This window comes from Homarus americanus, unplaced genomic scaffold, assembly GCF_018991925.1.
Source record: "Homarus americanus isolate GMGI-L3 unplaced genomic scaffold, GMGI_Hamer_2.0 scaffold46197, whole genome shotgun sequence".
NCBI classification, from domain to species: domain Eukaryota; kingdom Metazoa; phylum Arthropoda; class Malacostraca; order Decapoda; family Nephropidae; genus Homarus; species Homarus americanus.
The window spans coordinates 7582944-7594912 of NW_024723050.1; positions in this window are offsets into that span (position 1 = coordinate 7582944).

Consider the following 11969-nt stretch of genomic DNA (forward strand, 5'->3'; position numbering starts at 1 on the left):
TATCGAGGGGTAAGTTTTTAATTGGATAAAATCATGGCTCACCGATAGAACGCAGAGGGTCAGCGTAGATGGTGTTAAATCTGAGTGGGGCCGTGTAACCAGTGGGGTTCCCCAGGGGTCAGTACTAGGCCCACTCTTGTTCATAATCTACATAAACGACGTAGATACTGGGATCAGCAGTGACATAAGCAAGTTTGCTGATGACACCAAAATAGGGCGGCAGATTAATTCAGGGCAGGATGCAAATGCATTACAGGAGGATCTAAATAAACTGCAGGGGTTGTCTGAAAAATGGCAAATGAAATTCAACACCAGCAAGTGCAGCGTACTTAATATTGGAAGAACAAATACTTATAATGTATACAGCCTTAACAACATCAACCTAGAGAAGTCGACTTGTGAAAGAGACCTAGGGGTACTTGTAAGCCCGGACCTACGGCCTAGAAAACAGTGCGTTAATGTTCGAAATATGGCAAACAGAGTATTGGGTTGTATATCTAGAAGTGTAACAAGAGTGCATAGGTCTTATTGCAACTATATCTTGCGCTAGTCAGGCCGCACCTCGATTATGCAGTTCAGTTCTGGTGCCCCTATTATAGAATGGATATAAATTCACTAGAGTCGGTGCAGCGAAGAATGACAAAAATGATTCCGGGACTTAGAGACCTTCCATATCAGGATAGGCTAAAGAAACTTAACTTGCATTCCCTAGAAAGACGAAGAGTGCGGGGAGATATGATAGAAGTATTTAAGTGGGTGAAAGTAATCAATAAAGGGGATATAGATAAAGTTCTTATAATATCCGAGCAGGATAGGACTCGGAGCAACGGATGCAAGTTGGATAAGTTTAGGTTTAGGAGGGAGATAGGAAGAAATTGGTTCACAAATAGGGTGGTGGACGAGTGGAACAAGCTTAGCAACTTTGTAGTAAGTGCGGGAATTCTGGAAAGTTTCAAAAGGAGGCTAGATAGATTCATGGATGATAGAGAGTGGTAGTAACTCTCGGCAGGAGCTGCCATGCACAGGCCAACCTGCCTATTGCAGACTCCTTATTTTCTTATGTTCTTATGTTCTTATATATATATATATATATATATATATATATATATATATATATATATATATATATATATATATATATATATATATATATATATATATTTATATATATATACATATATATATATATTCTACCACGGACCAGACGGATGCTAGCCGAGCATAAAAACGGACAAACGGACATTGTGTAGAGCAAATTACAGCGATAATGTTTGTTTCTTTGTTGTAGCTGATGACGTCTTTATTGTGCTCACTTTATTTTATTATATCAGTCTTACAGTGTTGGTGTTTGCCTCTTTATCATCATACTTACAGTCAAGGGGTTATGTCATCGTACTCAAGGGGTTATGTCGTCGTGCTCAGGGGTTATTTCGTCGCACTCAAGGGGTTATGTCGTCGTACTCAAGGGGTTATGTTGTACTCAAGGGGTTATGTCATCGTACTCAAGGGGTTATGTCATCGTACTCAAGGGGTTATGTCATCGTACTCAAGCTTGCATCGTACTCAAGGGGTTTTTCGTCGCAATCAAAGGTTATGTCGTCGTACTCAGGGGTCATGTCATCGTATCACCAGGGTTATGTTTTATCTGGCGGGCTATGCCGTCTACTCTGCTGATTCAAGTCATCGTGCTCAAGGGGCTATGTCGTCGTACTCAAGGGGTTATGTCATCAAAAATTCCGGGCGGTTATGGCCGTCGCACTCAAGGGATTGTCGTAATCATGGGCCATGTCGTCGTACTCAAGGGGTTGGCGTCATCGTACTCAAGGGGTTATGTCGTCGTACTCAAGGATCATCGTAATCAAGGGGTTATGTCGTCGTACCAAGGGATTGTCATCGTATCAAGGGGTTGGCGTCATCGTGCTCAGGGGTTATGCATCGTACTGCTGGGTTTTTTCGTCGCAAATCAAGGGTTATGGCTCATCGTACTCAGGGGGTTATGTTGCATTCCGGGCGGGGCTATGCTGTCTACTTAAGGATTCAAGCCATCGTGCTCATGGGCTATGTCGTCGACTCCAAGGGTTGCGTCATCGTACTCAAGGGGTTATGTCGTCGTACTCAAGGATTGGTCGTAATCAAGGGCTATGGGCCGTCGTACCCAAGGGTTACGGCCATCGCGTGTAATTCGCTAGTGTTATGTCATCGTACTCATAGTTGCGTCATCGCACTCAGCGTTGCGTCATCGTACCTCAAGGGGTTATGTTGTACTCAAGCGAGTTATGCCGTCTACTTAAGATTTCAAATCATCGTGCTCAAGGGGATGTCATCGTACTCAAGGGGTTATGTCATCGTACTCAAGGGGTTATGTCATCGTACTCAAGGGGTTATGTCATCGCACTCAAGGGGTTATGTCATCGTACTCAAGGGGTTATGTTGTACTCAAGGAGTTATGCCGTCTACTTAAGGATTCAAATCATCGTGCTCAAGGGGATGTCATCGTACTCAAGGGGTTATGTTGTACTCAAGGAGTTATGCCGTCTACTTAAGGATTCAAATCATCGTGCTCAAGGGGATGTCATCGTACTCAAGGGGTTATGTTGTCATATTCAAAAGGTACAAGTGATCGTACTCAGGGAGTTATGTCATCGTAAACAAGAAATAATGCTGTCGTACTCATGGGGTTATGTCGTCATACGCATTGGGTTATGTTGTACTCAAGGGGTTTTGGCGTTGTACTCAAGGGATTATGTCGTCGTACTCAAGGGGTTATGTCGAACTCAAAGGGTACAAGTCATCTTACTTAAGGGGTTATGTCCTCGTACTCGAGGGTTTATGTCGTACTCAAGGGGTTATGTCATCGTACTCCAGAGACAATACTGTCGTACTCATGGGGTTATGTCGTCGTACTCAAGGGGTTATATTTTCGTACTCAAGGGATTATGTCGTCGTACTCAAGGGGTTATGTCGAACTCAAAGGGTACAAGTCATCTTACTTAAGGGGTTATGTCCTCGTACTCGAGGGTTTATGTCGTACTCAAGGGGTTATGTCATCGTACTCCAGAGACAATACTGTCGTACTCATGGGGTTATGTCGTCGTACTCAAGGGGTTATATTTTCGTACTCAAGGGATTATGTCGTCGTACTCAAGGGGTTATGTCGAACTCAAAGGGTACAAGGGGTTATGTCGTTAAGGGGTTATGTCAAAGGGGTTGTTGTACTCGGGTTGTCGTACTCATGGGGTTTTATCATCGTACTCACGGGGTTATGTCATCGTACTCAAGGGGTTATGTTTTCGTATTCAAGGGGTTATGTCGTCGTACTCAAGGGGTTGTGTCGTCGTACTCAAGGGGTTTTGTCGTACTCAAGGGGTTATGTCGTCGTACTCAAGGGGTTTTGTCGTCGTACTCAAGGGGTTATGTTTTCGTATTCAAGGGGTTATGTCGTCGTACTCAAGGGGTTGTGTCGTCGTACTCAAGGGGTTTTGTCGTACTCAAGGGGTTATGTCGTCGTACTCAAGGGGTTTTGTTGTTGTACTCAAGGGGTTTGTCGTCGTACTCAAGGGGTGTATGACTAAGTATCTTCATTAGTGGACGAAGTCGTTGTTCTTAAGGGGGGTGAGTCATCATACTAAAGGAGTTACGTCATCAAACTCAGAATGTTAAGTCATCGTATTCAGGAGGTTAAGTCATCGTACTCAGGAGGTTAATTCATCGTACTCATGAGGTTAAGTCATCGTACTCAGGAGGTTAAGTCATCGTACTCAGGAGGTTGAGTCATCGTACTCAAGAGTTTAAGTTGTCTTAATGGAGGGAGTTTTGTCGTAGTACTCTTGGACATTTTTATCGTACTGAAGGGGTTAAAATACCTTAATAACTGGAAGAAGTCGTTTAGCATCATATTACTGAAGAGTTTTAATAAACACTATACACTCATCGTACTTACACTCAACTTTATTTTAGCACACAATTTTTTCACCGTACTTCTAAATAAACTTTATCATCCATGACGTAAAGTAGAAAATCGCGAGAAGCGGCTTTTTTTCCCCCTCTCTCTCTCCTTTATTGCACATTCTGGTTTTTATTCTTGGCTGGGGTCTTTATTAAACGCGGGGGCTGTGTTGACCTTTCTTTTGGCCAGCCTCCCTCCCCCTCCCCACACACTTAATAAAAAAAACCCAGTGACGTAAAAAACTCAACTGCTGCTATATCTGCCACCATCTTTTTGGATTGTGGCCCGGCCTGCCCAGACCACCTGCAGCAGCAGTGTGGGCGGCCACAGGGGGAGCAGGAGTAAAACAGCCAAGAGAAACAGCTGGGACTGTAGGAGTAGCAGTGAGAGAGTGCACAACAATAGTGAGTGGTATGTGAACAGCATCAGTCAGAGTTTCGACAGCAGCGGCACGAGGGGGAGTATGAACGGCAGCAGCAGCAGGAAGGCGAACATAGACAGTAGCAATAGGGGGGTATAGACAGTAGCAGTAAGGGGTATAGACAGCAGCTGTATCAGTAAGGGGAGTATAGATAGCAGCAGCAGCAGCAGGGGGTATAGACAGCAGCAGTAGCAGTAAGGGGTATAGGCAGTAGCAGTAAGGGGTATAGACAGCAGCAGCAGTAGCAGCAGTGAGAGACAGCAGGGCAGCAGTAGGGGTAGCAGCAGCAGTAGGGTATAGAGCAGCAGCAGCAGCAGGGGGCAGTAGGGGTAGACAGTAGCAGCAGTAGCAGTAGAGCAGCAGCAGCAGGGTATATAGCTATGCAGCTGTAGCAGCAGCAGTAAGTAGATATATAGCAGTAGACAGCCAGCAGCAGCATAGTATGAGCAGCAGCAGCAGCAGGGGGTATAGACAGCAGCAGCAGCAGGGGGTATAGACAGCAGCAGTAGACAGTAAGGGCTTATAGACAGCAGCTGTATCAGTAAGGTGAGTATAGACAGCAGCAGCAGCAGGGGGTATAGACAGCAGCAGTAGCAGTAAGGGGTATAGACAGCAGCTGTATCAGTAAGGTGAGTATAGACAGCAGCAGCAGCAGCAGGGGGTGAGGTGTGTCTGGTACAGGAGGTGCACGTCAACACGTGATGAAGTGTGGGCCATCGATCAGGTAAGTGTGTTTCCTTGTAGTGGCCGTCCACACTCCCTCACGCCCGCCACCTTAACACCTCCTCCTGATTGACTCGCCTCACTTTTATTTTTACCCGCTAAATGTACTAACTTGTTCATTCGTACCGCTTCGCAATGGCAGATATTAGGTTGTGTATTTTGTGTGTCGTATGTTATTTATTTTCTGTTATATTGTTAAGTGTTAACTCTCTTTCTGAGTCTTTCAGTAATAAAGTATATCATTCTTCTCTTCGTGAACTTTTGTTGTTGGCTTGTGATAAACTGGAAACAAATTGCCCGTGTCTGAACCCAGGTACTGTACGATGGTGTCCACAGTAATATTTTAAGAAAAAGTAAATAATGAGTCCCTTTCATGATTTACAATATACAGTACCGGGGTAGTATAAGTTTTTATGGTATAGCCTATTTGTCGGAGGCGACTCCCGGAATGTGGCTACGTTGACACTTGGAAAGTAAAGTAGTCTTGGTGGCTATGTTATTGTAATACTGTGGGCAATTTGGTGACTCAAAGTTAATGATACTGGTTCATAGAGATTTTGTTAGGGTAAAAGTGCTGGTATTTTGATGAGTGTTATATTATTAATCCATGGTGATTATGTTAAATGTAAGACTACTGGTGCACAGACGACTATGTTAAGTGTAATGGTGCTGGTATCCCTATGTTGAGTACTGCTGACTGCCCTTGAGTGCTATAGTACTGGTGCTGTGGTGACCATGTACAGGCCACATTACGATAATGGTGTAACCACCAAGAAAGCACCACAACCCGCCTCCAAGACAAGATACCAGCGAATAAAACACAAAGCGGTGAGACTGACACACTAATGTCATCCATCTAAGGTCGCTTATTTTCTAAGCACTGAAATGCTCCAGGGAGTCGTGGGTAGATTATAGTGCTGGAAGATTAGGGTCCTGGACGGTAGTTATCAGTTTTATCACATGATAACCACTGCTTCCTAGCGTTCACACAGCGACAAGCGGCCTCACCTCCCACAGTCTTGGTAGATTTGTAGTGAAGCAAGCTCAAACTCTGATCAAGTTTCAGAAAGTATATACTGTATGAATATCATTCCTGCATTTGTTACATTTCTGCTATAAACATAGTGCAGTATTATGGCGTAATAGACTGATAGGTAAGGATACACTGGCTGCCGATCATTTATAATTATAGTACCTGACCTCCTGTAAGACATTAACAAGGTTTTGTTTCAAATGATCAGGTTGATCTTTTTATGTCTGTCATAAAGGGAATCTTCATGATAATCTGTTGTTTTGTACACCCCTCCCTATTCCGTCTCAAGGTGCCACTCGAGGCGCATAAATGGATGATTCACTGGTTGCTACGTATGCTTGTTTTCACGATTCTTGGTTGCTTGTCTGAGTGACATCTCAAGCACTTTAGAGCTAGGAAGCTAAAATTTAGACACAATACTGACTAAACGCTTTAACAAAACTAAATTTGATTGGTTTGTTACTCAGTATACTATAAGTGTATACCCCTAACCCCCAACTCCATCCCCAGGTGCCGCGCCTAGTGCTGTACGTAGAAAGGATCACTACTTGTACAGTATATCGTATATTTTAATGTTGTTGCTCGGGAGTAACGCTCGTGAACCCAGGAGATTCCTTCTATAAAAGTAGAGCTTATGTGTATAAAAAAACACGCCCCGCTGCCCGGCCCAGATTCACCTCCTTATTTGCGTTGCTCTTGTTGTTTTTATAAAAAATAACTAAACTTCAATATTTTAAACACCAGCTAATTGCCATTATTTTGGTGTTTGTGTCACCAAATATGCTGGTGACGTCATTATTCAATTTGTGTGGAGTGATTGACAGTCGACTGAATGTGGCCACAAGAAGTGTCCTCCACCTACCTGGTGTGTGATGACGCCTCACTGTCCACAGGTAAGAGCTCCACCCTGGCGAGGCCCCAAGCCACGCAGGTCACGTAGCTCCTTGGCTCAGGAAACATCGACACGTCACTGGTTTATTAACTACATCTCCTTATGTATTTCAGATATCGGAAGTCCATATTTCTTTTATCTCCAACGATATTCATTATTAACAACTCACATCAAAACATTACTGTTTCTTACGGTTACTACTCCCTGAAGGAACCTCATACACAACACTAGTAATTCTTTGTATATATATATATATATATATATATATATATATATATATATATATATATATATATATATATATATATATATATATATATATATATATATATATATATATGCAGTATGATCCATACTATGTCATAGCCCACGTGGCTGACCCATAAATTATTTATTTTTCGACTAGATGACTTAGAGATTAGCTAAACATCGTAGGTGACTTGAAATCATGAACAGGGCAACCATAGGCCTTAACTCCGGCACCCATTCACAGCTGGGTCGACTATCCCTTAGGACTGGAGGCGAACACTGTATCTGCTCGGCCACAACATCCTTCATAGATAACTTAGACGTTAGTTGATTTAATGTATATAACTAAATCTCTCATAGGTGATAAGCTAAACTCACGAGTGTGACTTAGAAGTTAAACTCACGAGTGTGACTTAGAAGTTAAACTCACGAGTGTGACTTAAAAGTAAGTTAAACTCACGAGTGTGACTTAGAAGTAGGTTAAACTCACGAGTGTGACTCAGAAGTAAGTTAAACCCACGAGTGTGACGTAGAAGTTAAACTCACGAGTGTGACTTAGAAGTAAGTTAACCTCACGAGTGTGACTTAGAAGTAAGTTAAACTCACGAGTGTGACTTAGAAGTAAGTTAAACTCACGAGTGTGACTTAGAAGTAAGTTAAACCCACGAGTGTGACGTAGAAGTTAAACTCACGAGTGTGACTTAGAAGTAAGTTAAACTCACGAGTGTGACTTAGAAGTAAGTTAAACTCACGAGTGTGACTTAGAAGTAAGTTAAACTCACGAGTGTGACTTAGAAGTAAGTTAAACTCACGAGTGTGATGCAGAAGTTAAACTCACGATTGTGACGCAGAAGTTAAACTCACGAGTGTGACTTAGAAATATGTTAAACTCACGAGTGTGACGCAGAAGTTAAACTCACGAGTGTGACTTAAAAGTAAGTTAAACTCACGAGTGTGACTTAGAAGTAAGTTAAACTCACGAGTGTGACTTAGAAGTAAGTTAAACTCACGTGGGTGACTTAGAGGTAAGTTAAACCCACGAGTGTGACTTAGAAGTAAGTTAAACTCACGAGTGTGACTTAGAAGTAAGTTAAACTCACGTGGGTGACTTAGAGGTAAGTTAAACCCACTGAAGGCATCGGAGCCAGCAAGTTTACAACGATGGCAATTGGTTTCAGATATCGAGTGGCTCCCGCAATGTATATATCGGGGTCGTGTTCCCTCTTAATTGACCGGCCCGGTCTAATAGTCCCTGACGAAGTGTGTGTGTGTGTGTGTGTGTGTGTGTGTGTGTGTGTGTGTGTGTGTGTGTGTGTGTGTGTGTGTGTGTGTGTGTGTGTGTGTGTGTACACGTATATCGAGCAGTGATCCTCCCCCACCTTGCTATATGACAGTATTCTTGCTGACACCAACTGTAGGAGCATTGAGGCTACCATTATCCATGAACAACTACGCTGGACTGGCCATGTTACCCGCATGGACGACAGTACAGTAGACTGCCAAAGCAGTTGCTTTACAGTCACCGAACGAAGAGTAAACGTAACGCTGGCGGGCAACTGAAAAGGTATAAGAATAGTCTTAAGACAAACCTGAAAAAGTGCCAAATCGTCCCCATCACCTGGGAGACGATTACTCCACATCGTAACGCTTGAAGGAGCACCACACGGGAAAGTGTCTATACTTTCGAGTTAGCCCGACTGTATAACCAGGCAGACAAGCGCCAACCCCGGAAAGACGCTGCCACCGCTTCTCCCGCACTCGGTGTAGCCTTCCACATGTGCAACAACTGTGAACGACTCTGCCGGTCCCGTATCGGCCTCTTTAGTCACCTCAAAACTCCAATGAAGGTGACACCCCTAATTACTCATATCATTGTATCATAGCTGGATGATTGTCATACTCGATTCCGAGTGACAGCAAATTAGTAGTAGTAGTGTGTGTGTGTGTGTGTGTGTGTGTGTGTGTGTGTGTGTGTGTGTGTGTGTGTGTGTGTGTAGTACCTATCTATCGGTAATCACAGGTTTGTGTTTGATCAAAATGTCTCTCCATCTTCACGACACTTGGTAAATATAGTGTAGGTATACGGGCGGGTGATGGGTGTCAAGTTAATGCCGCTCAGAAGAATAAGTCCGTCTGCTCCACCTATTTGGTCAGGGAGTTGCTCTCTTCCTAGTCAAGGGAGGGTGTAACAATCGATTTGGTTGTCTGCTTGTCTATAACCATAAATTTGTAAAAATCGTTCGTCTGTGTAATGAATTCGTCGTCCAGCTGTCATAAGATATTTGCACAGTCTGGTAGCGGTGATGTGAAGTTGGCTCCTTCCTTCTGTATGGCCGTCTGTTCTGTCACTAAGAATGAGATACCCATTTTCATCCGAATATCCTAACGTGTCCGTAAGTTTGTTTGGTGTAGTTGGTGAATGATTACTCAGGTGGCGTATATGGTCGAGTTGTGGGCTTTTAATATATAATAACTCACGGGCAGGAGGATATGTCTTCTTCAGGTAAATATACTGTATATAAAATAAAACTATTTACACCTATCTTGTACTCAGATTCACTTTGTTTATATCTATACATCACTAGAAATACTCAGGGAAATATAGCGAGATATTACATCCCCAGATAAGCTTATAGACTTAGTGGCATAAGGTCCAGCTAATTGGCTCTTCATTAACAGCTGTAAATAAATGATATACTTCGATATTTACTGTAGATCTCTTTCAGTTGTTTCTGCAGGAAGCCTTAAGTTACTTCCTTCACAATCAAATTAGCAAAATTCTTCATGTATTTACCCAATTATTTATGTCAGACGAATAAAATCATCAAAATAAGTTCACTGTCAAATATTTCCTCATATACCTGTAGAACAACAGCGATCGATAGTTTATGTTTGCGAGTGTACAAGTTATAATATGTCTTACAGTGGAAACAATAAGACACATTAGATCCCTTGTTTACATACAAACACTCGCCCCGTGCAGGTCACTCAGCCACCAGATTGACCTTCATCACAATACAGCGCTCTTATACTTGATCCTGAGTAAAAACTGCATCTACGTATAAAGATCCTTCCTCTGAGTACTGACAGAAAAAGCAGTTTGTTCTGTCATTAGAAGTAAATATTTTTTCCTGTAAAAACGTCTTCCCACAACGACACACACACACACACACACACACACACACGAGATATATCATTGAAATCTTTTTTTCTTATCCCCCAAAATCTTGTTCCGGTAGCCGTCTAATTCAATCAAGATGCAATTTTCCTTGGCCAGCATAAACCCCGACCATCCGACCCATTTGGGAAAAATTATCCCAAATCTATTTAGGGAAGAATTTGGGATTTACAATTTAGGACTCAGATTTAACGTCGTGATCAGTTTGGGGGATTTAGGATATAAAAGTAGAAATTAGATTTTTTAAAGTACAGTTCGTGATTCATCATGTACCACAGAATATGGCCAGCATTGTTACCTCATGAATCAGTACAAGAAGAAGAATGAGGTACACATTCACGGTAGGGAAAATCCTTGGGGGTCCTTCGAGGGAGAGAGACTATAACAGGGGACGAGGGTGAAGGTGCAGACCCCGAGCTATTGAGTGTATTAGGGACACACCGGGCTATAGAGACGGTGTCTTTCTATAGTACTGTAGTCAATAATATATTGGATTCTAATTCTTAAATTTTTAGCTTGATGGCTTCCTGTGGGCGCTTTATTCTTAACATCACATCACATCTGACTGGATAATATGCTTACTTTACTATCATATAGGAAGGTCCAGTTGGATGGTAACTACTCAGATAACGTACTGTTGACTGGATAGCACGACTGGTGACGTAGCATCCTTAGTTAACCTCAAGTTATAAAAACAAATATTTCTCTGAGTCTATGTTGTGGTTTTTATACTGATAAACGTCGACGTAACTTCAACAAGAATTCGGAACAGTTTATATTAACCTCAAGAAGGAGTAGAATTAGTGTTTCTTAATGAACAATTGTTAGTTTAGACTTTAGGACTACTGTGCACGATGCCCTGGGGACGTGGGGCAGGTTGTAAGCGCCAGTAGTGGGTCGAGGGGGGTGGGGGATCGTCATCAGTAAGAGGGATCAACCAGAAATTTTACCGTCACTGACCTGGACATCGCTAATGATGCAGTGAATTTTTTAAATCTCTTGCGTTAAATTTGTGAATGATGTAAAGTTTGTTGGAACCCAGGTGGCAGCAACTGGATACTCGCCGAGTAAAATTGGGCTTTCATTAATGTATTTTTTCTTTTGATAATAACCCAGCCAAAAATAAAAAGAATATTTTGAGCTGCTGTCCGGTCACTTTTAGACGAGTTAATGTAAAAGTTGAAGCAAATATCCCTTGATTTAGTTCCCAGAGTCTTCTTTATAAAAGTGACACCTGCATTCTTTAATAATTTATATGGGTCAGAGGTCACGAAAATGCCTAATTTTGGAATTTTGGTCCATCATACCATCAGTACACGACGAACTTAGTAGAAAGACGTCTTGATACATGTTTTAAAAGTTTCAAAAAATTATTCAAATCATTCGGAAGTTTACTGTGGTCAGAGGTCGCCAAAAAGGCACAAGTTTGGGTTGTGGATCCTTCAGTCCTCTATATTTCTGGGACACAGTACTAAGAGGCTTTGTTACAGCCCTCAAAGATAAATTATGATACGTTTCGATTTTGTT